We start from the raw sequence: 6,497 nt of genomic DNA on the forward strand, positions 1-6,497 counted from the left end.
CTGATGATGATAACTGGTAAAATCAAGTACAATATGTTAAATATATACGTGTAGCTAACCACTAGCAAACTGTAAAAGAATATGCATCCTTGTAGGGTAACCAGAGGGACAAAACCAGGAAGGCAGCATCTCTAGGAGGGAAGACACAGAAAACAGCAAGGATGACTATTTTACAGCACGACACAAGGCTTTAGACCAAGCTCGTCAGTCATGGACCCGGATTGGCTAAACGGGGAGCCCTGCCTGCGTTTGTAAATAAAGTTTCTTGGGTATGGGGCCCTGCTCGAGCATTTGCATAGTACCCTGGGCGCGGGCGCGCTGCCACCTGGGAGCTGGGCAGCCGCGCCCCGCAGACCGCCAGCCCTGCAGAGCTGGAAACAGCCCCCGCTGGGCCCTCACAGGGAGGGTTTGCAGACCCCTGATACAAGATAAAGGTCGATCCTCCTGTTAAAGTATGAGAACCTCACACAGCAGTAAAATCAAAACCGTAACTTTGTTCTTTTCAAGCAGACACAGACAGCGGTTTTACAACTCGGATAGATGGTTTCACAGCTCTGAAGACACCCTTGAGCTGCACGCTGTCCATGGGAGAATCCTGTGAAGTGTGAGTTACATCCCAATAAACCTGTTATAAAAAGTCATAGAACAGCTTAAAGTAGGTCGGCTGTACCCCAAAGCAGGAGTTGCGGTGTTAGTATGTACAGAATAGGGTGCGCTTATCCTGATCAAGTTTTCTGAGTAATATATCTCTAGGGAAAATACATTAGTCAGAAAACTTTATGTACTGAAATACACTAACTGAGTAGAAATTCAAGGGAAACAGGTAAAGTGATTTAATAAGCATTTAACGTTATTTTTTTGTGGAGTAAAAAAACATTAATGTTCTGATATACTAATACCTACATTTATCGATGTGTTAATTACAAACTTAAATGAATATTGATGTATTATAAAGTCATATATAATTTTACTAATATAATACAATTAATTTATAAAGTAAAATATCGATTTAATGTATAATTAAAATTATATATATATATATATATACCTTATTAAAGTTTATTTGCTGGCTACTCTTAAAATTTCTTACTCAGCTAGAGAGGCCCCTTTTGTGCCAGACTACCGTGAAAGTGTTTGTGAAATTTTCTTTTCTTTTTTTAATTGATCATACATTTGACCATACAAAAAAAAAATGTCAAATTCCGAAAACCATAAAACAATATCAAATATCGCACACACCACTGCCCTTAGGCAGATGCGGTTGTGCATCATCCGTCTCAGCCCGTCCATACGCAGCAATGCAGCTGGACCGGCCCTCGTGGCCCTTACTATCATTGCCAGACACCCATCAGCAATGACCATCGGGAAACTGAGAAAGTAAAGGTTTATTACTTAAAGGACCTTGAAATTACCCAGTGAGGTCACGGGCGGAGCACCCGCCAGCCTGTGCTTCAGCTTTTATGGGGGCCCAGGGTGGGGGCTTAGGGATTCTCAGGCTCTTTATTGGTGAATTTAAAACAAGTGCGGGAACATAAAGCGCAGGAAAATAAAAGACAAGCGGCCCAAATGGTCAGTTATCAAACCAACCAAGACCTTTAAAACAAAGACGTCTCCATGGGGCTGTGGCTTTTTATCTAGGCCTGCGGCCGGCAGCATGCTCGTTCAAGATAGCCCTCCTGGAAGGGGTGGCTTGGCAATCAGAGCTGAAGTCGGGCAGTGGTGCCGCAAAAAAAGGGAGAACCTAACGATCAGGGCTTACACCGCAGCAGAACTGGAAACGACCTGCCAAGGTGACATAACTCTGCCACTGGGAACGCAGAAAGCCCTCTCCTGAACACCTCCGGGGTGGGCAACGGCCTGGATGTTGAGGGGAGAGGCCTGGCTGCAGGCTCTGAAAACCTAACAAGAAATGGACATGGTGTCAATGCCGGCTTCCTGTGTGGACGATGGGGATCGCACGTACATGTCTTAAGAGCTGCTGTGTTAGCTGGAAGTCAATAATGATGAAGTCGCTGTATGAGTCGCTATTGCTGTGCAAGCTTTTCACAGATAAAGCAACTGGGACAACACAGGTTTGCTAGCCTAGTTTCTGTGGGTCAGGAGTCCCGGCCCTGCCACACTGGGGCTCCAGGACAGGTCAGCCAGGACAGCAGTCTCACCCGGCGACTCAACCGGGGACAGATCCACTTACACGCTCTCGTGGCTGTCGGCAGGGCTCAGCTCCGTGTGGCTGCAGGACTGAGCGCCTCCGTGCCTGCTGGCTGTCTCTCCAGACCAGGGGCTCCGCCCAGCACTGCTGACACTGGCGGTGGGTCACTCTCTGTGGGGAGATGTCCTGGGCCCGGTGGGGGTTCGAGCAGCCTCTATGGCCCCCACCCACTTGACACCAGGAGCTCCTCCACTTGTGACAACAACAGATATCCCCAGACACGGCCTGGGGTCCCTCTGGGTCAGAAACACCACGAGGTTTAAAAGCTCTGGGGTGTGTTCCTGGCATTGAGTGTCAGGGGCTTCTCCATCCAGCACACGGTACGATATGGGGTTCCTGCTTATGTCTCTGGGCACAAGTTCTCTTGCAAAACACAGACAGGTCGTCTTGACATCTCTTGTGAGTGAGAAGCAGGCGTTTCCTTAAATGCGTTGTTTCTGGTCATTGATATTGTGTCAAAATCACCGTCTCCAGCGCTCAGCTCCCAATCTGCAGGCTGCACACTCTCGCGAACTAACTGCCCGCTGGTTCCCTTCTCTTCATTCTCCCAGATTCAGTAACCTAACACGGCAGAAAACGGGCCAAGCACCGTGTGGCTATTTGCTTCGCCTCCGACCTTGGCCAATGGGCTCCCCTTGAGGTGCCCCACAGAGCTCCCCCAGCCCCCCGGCTGCCGCAGCCCCGTCACCCCACACGGCATCAAACTGCCACCATGCTGGGCTGTTGTTGTGAAACATCTTTACTGAGATGTCACCAACATATTTGTACAACTCACCCATGCAAAGTGTGCAGCTGGCATTTGGTGAATTCACAAAGCCGTGCGGCCCCCCCTGTATCTCGTTCCAAGACATTCTCACCGGCCTGGAAGCTGTGTCCATTAGCAACTAGCTCCTATTCTCCCGTTTCTGTCTGTGGATCCGCCTGTTGTGGACGCTCCCCAGAAATGGGGTCATGGGCCGCGTGGCCTGTGTCTGGCATCTCACTGAGCGCTGTGCGGTCAGGGCTCCACTCCTTCCTGCGGCCGAATCATTTCCAGTGTGTGGACGGACCACACTGGGTCCCGGCTGTGGGCCGCCTGGGCCGCACCCACCCTTGGCCGTCCTGGGCGACAGAGTCCTGGCTAGGCCTGCTGTCTCAAAGCCACTGTTTACAAGGCACCTCTGCTGACCTCCTCATATGCCTCTGCTGGTCACCCGCCGGGAGTGGGGGAAGGTGTGCGTTCCTAGATATTTCTGGAGCCATCTGCCCTTCGTTCCAAACCAGACAGCAGATGAAAAACAAAACCAGCTGCCATGCTCCGCCCCTCCCTGCCTCAGGCCTCACGTCCCTGACGGGAATTCTGCTCCCAGGAAGGCCGACCTGGAAAACAGCCAGGAGTGAGCTCTGTCTGTCCTGAGCAGATGAGGGGGGAGGCTTGCTCCCAAACCCACCAGGCCTCAGGGGTCTGCCTAAGTTTCCATCAGATGCTAACAGTTGGCCTGCATTTCCTACTGGTGACACATGGACCCCTCCAGCACGTTGTTAGAAAGTGGAGATGGAGTCGGGTGGTCACCCCTGAGCCGCCCCCCGCCCCCAAGGCCAGGACTCCCGGCGCTGACTTACTGAGCTGCTGCAAAATTCTCCCTCTTGCTGGGCAGCAGGCCCTGTCCTGACCCTCAACAAGAGACAGGCCCGGGGCTGGCTTGGATACCACAGCAAGGTCCTGGACCGTCACGCGCCCAGGGGCCCTGCACACCCTGCTTCTGTTGACCCCGCGGTCTTCCCTGCCACCTGGCTCACTTGTGGGAGAGATCTTCTCTCCTGCTCCTTGGGCTCAGCTCTGGGGGTCACCCCACGTTCTGACAACCCGGCCAGACCCAGGAAGGATCAGGGATACCGGTAGGAGTCCTGGAGCAAAGGTCCAGAGCGGGCGGAGCCGAACCACCTCTCTCAAATGGATGTGCCCGTCCGTCAGTCCAGTCCCTAAAAGCTGCCCGGGGCAGAGCTGTTCTGTCACAGCCGCATTAGAAAGCCGGGGGGATCGGCCGGGGCTGCAGGGCTTAAAACCACACGACTTTACTCTCTCGCAGTTCTGGGGTCAGACGTCCACATGGGCTTCACGGGGCTAAATCCAGGCGGGCAGGGCCGGCTCCTCCGGGGGCCCCGGGAGAACCGTGTCCTCTTCCAGCTTCTAGAGGCCCCGAGGCCTCGGCTCAGGGCCCCCTCCTCCATCTGCACGCCTTCCCATCTATCTGACCCTGACCTCCTGCTCCCCTCATAGGGACCTTTGTGAGGACGCTGGGCCCCGGGAACCCAAGGCCACCCCCATCTCAGGGTCCTTGATTTTCACAGCTGGCAGGGCAGCATGCTGGCCCCCAGGAGACAGACAGCCCACCCCAATGGTACCTCCACAAACCCCAAAGAATCCTGGACATATGGGGAGATTCCCACTGGCTGGGGGCCCTGGCGGAGTGGGGAGACCTGACAGCCAACTAGGAGGGCCTCCAGACCAAAGCCAGCCCTCCTGGGCCCCGGCCTCCCTGGAAGCTTCCAGAACAGCTGGAGCATCATGCCTTTGGAGGGCCATGCTGCACCTGCAGGCCATCTTCAATGGGTCAGTGAGGCAGGGACAATGTTCAAAATTTACTTACCACTAGAGGTGTGCCCTCTTTTTCACCGTATTTCTAACTAGTTTTACACTCACAGAAAAGTTGCAAAAATCACACTGAGAGTTTCCAGATACCCCCACCCACTTTCCCCTTAAGATGACATCTCATGTTGCCAGGGAAGGAGGATCAAAGGACACTCCAGGTCAGTGTGTCCAGGGGTGCAGGGCGGGGCTGCATGGAGGGACAGGAGGGACCACCAGGGGGAAGCTGGCCCCACATCCCAAAGCCTGACATGGACCGGGGACCCTGCCCAGCTAACTGTCCCTCTCCTTCCCAAATCTCTGGGCCCTGTAGCCCCTCCACATGCCAGCCCTGGTCCCTGAGGGCAGCCTTGGCAGGGACCTGGGCTACAGGCATCTCCTCGCCCCACAGGCCACCCCTGGCCGGGGACATGGAGGATGCCGATGGGCTGTTTGGCGGGTCACTTTCACTGCTGTCTGCACCCAGGGTCAGCCCATGTCACTGCTCACCCCTGATGTCACTGAGCTGGGCCAGCTGAGAGTGGAGAGGAGGGCCCATCCAGGGTCGGGGGACACTGCCTGTGGCCCCTGCCTCCCAGTCTGTGGGGACCACGTCCTTGCTGTCACCCCTCTGCTTTCCGGTGTCGGCACAGAGGGCCTGGACATTGGACCGGACACCCGGGGAAAAACAAGCTGGTTTCCAGGTGGGGAAGGGAGAAGGGGCCCGAGTTAAGGGATATTCCCTGGCCCCCTGGGAAGAGGGGCGGGCGCCGGGTCCCGGGCCTGCAGAATGGCCTTCTTGGGGGTACGCTCGCCGTGAAGCCGCGGGGCGTGGGTGACGCTGAAGGCGGGTGCTGCATGGGGTCCAGGTGCACACTCTGGCACTGAATAAATGCAGGGGTTCCCCCGGGAAAGCAACAGGATCCGGATGCGCAGTCCCCACAGCCCTGCTGTGAACAACTGGGGAACACGAGGCCCGGCCTGCGTACCCCCAACCCAGGGCCCCGCCCTCCGCACTCTGCCCTAAACCCGAGGGCGGACAGAGCGCTGAGAAATGGGCGCGGTCCCTTTAAAAAGGGTGCGGTCCTCCTCGCGTGGCCCTAACAACAACAATGTCATTGGCTGGAGGGCTGGCCTCGACCACGCCCCTCACGCTTGGCCCCCCCCCCTGGAATCCTATTGGCTCAGGGCTAGGACTCCGCTTCACCCCCCCCACTCCCGTTGGGAGCCCGGGAGCCGCGCCAGGTGGCTGACGCAAACTCGTTGTCCCGGCAACCATCGGATCCTACGGCTGAGGGGCCCAGCGCTGGAGCCAGGGCGCAGGCGCGGCTGCTCTGTTCCCCAGGGCGTGCAGCCGGAACCCCGGAGTCTGCGGCACCCCTCGCGGCCGCCGCACCGCGCGGGTGGGAGGGGCCTCTGGGGACTGCTGCCGGGCGGAGCGCGGCGCGGGCCGGCGCGGGGGGCTGGGAGGATGCAGCCCGGTCCCTGACCTGCGCTACGGCCTCCACTGGCCTTCGGCAGCACAGCAGGTGCCCGGCCAGCAGTCCGGACTCCCGGGACTCTCCCGCTCCCTGGACATGTCGCCCCTGTCCCCGCCCATCAGGGACCTGGCCAGGTTTGCCTCCTCCGGTCCTGGCAGGTCTAGTCTCCCTTTGCTTGTCTGCAAAATGGGGACTCTGG

General features: G+C 56.6%; 1 long non-coding RNA gene across 1 annotated transcript; it reads right to left on the reverse strand.

Annotated features, from left to right (window-relative positions):
• Window positions 1-474: 474 nt before the first annotated feature.
• LOC118972361 (uncharacterized) lies at window positions 475-5,899 on the reverse strand. The gene is made up of 2 exons (XR_005061288.2): window positions 2,985-5,899; window positions 475-2,770 (listed from the first exon to the last, which is right to left on the reverse strand). It is a non-coding gene; the product is annotated as an uncharacterized lncRNA (long non-coding RNA).
• Between the last annotated feature and the right edge of the window lie 598 nt (window positions 5,900-6,497).

Source organism: Manis javanica, chromosome 13 (assembly GCF_040802235.1).
Source record: "Manis javanica isolate MJ-LG chromosome 13, MJ_LKY, whole genome shotgun sequence".
Taxonomy (NCBI): Eukaryota; Metazoa; Chordata; class Mammalia; order Pholidota; family Manidae; genus Manis; species Manis javanica.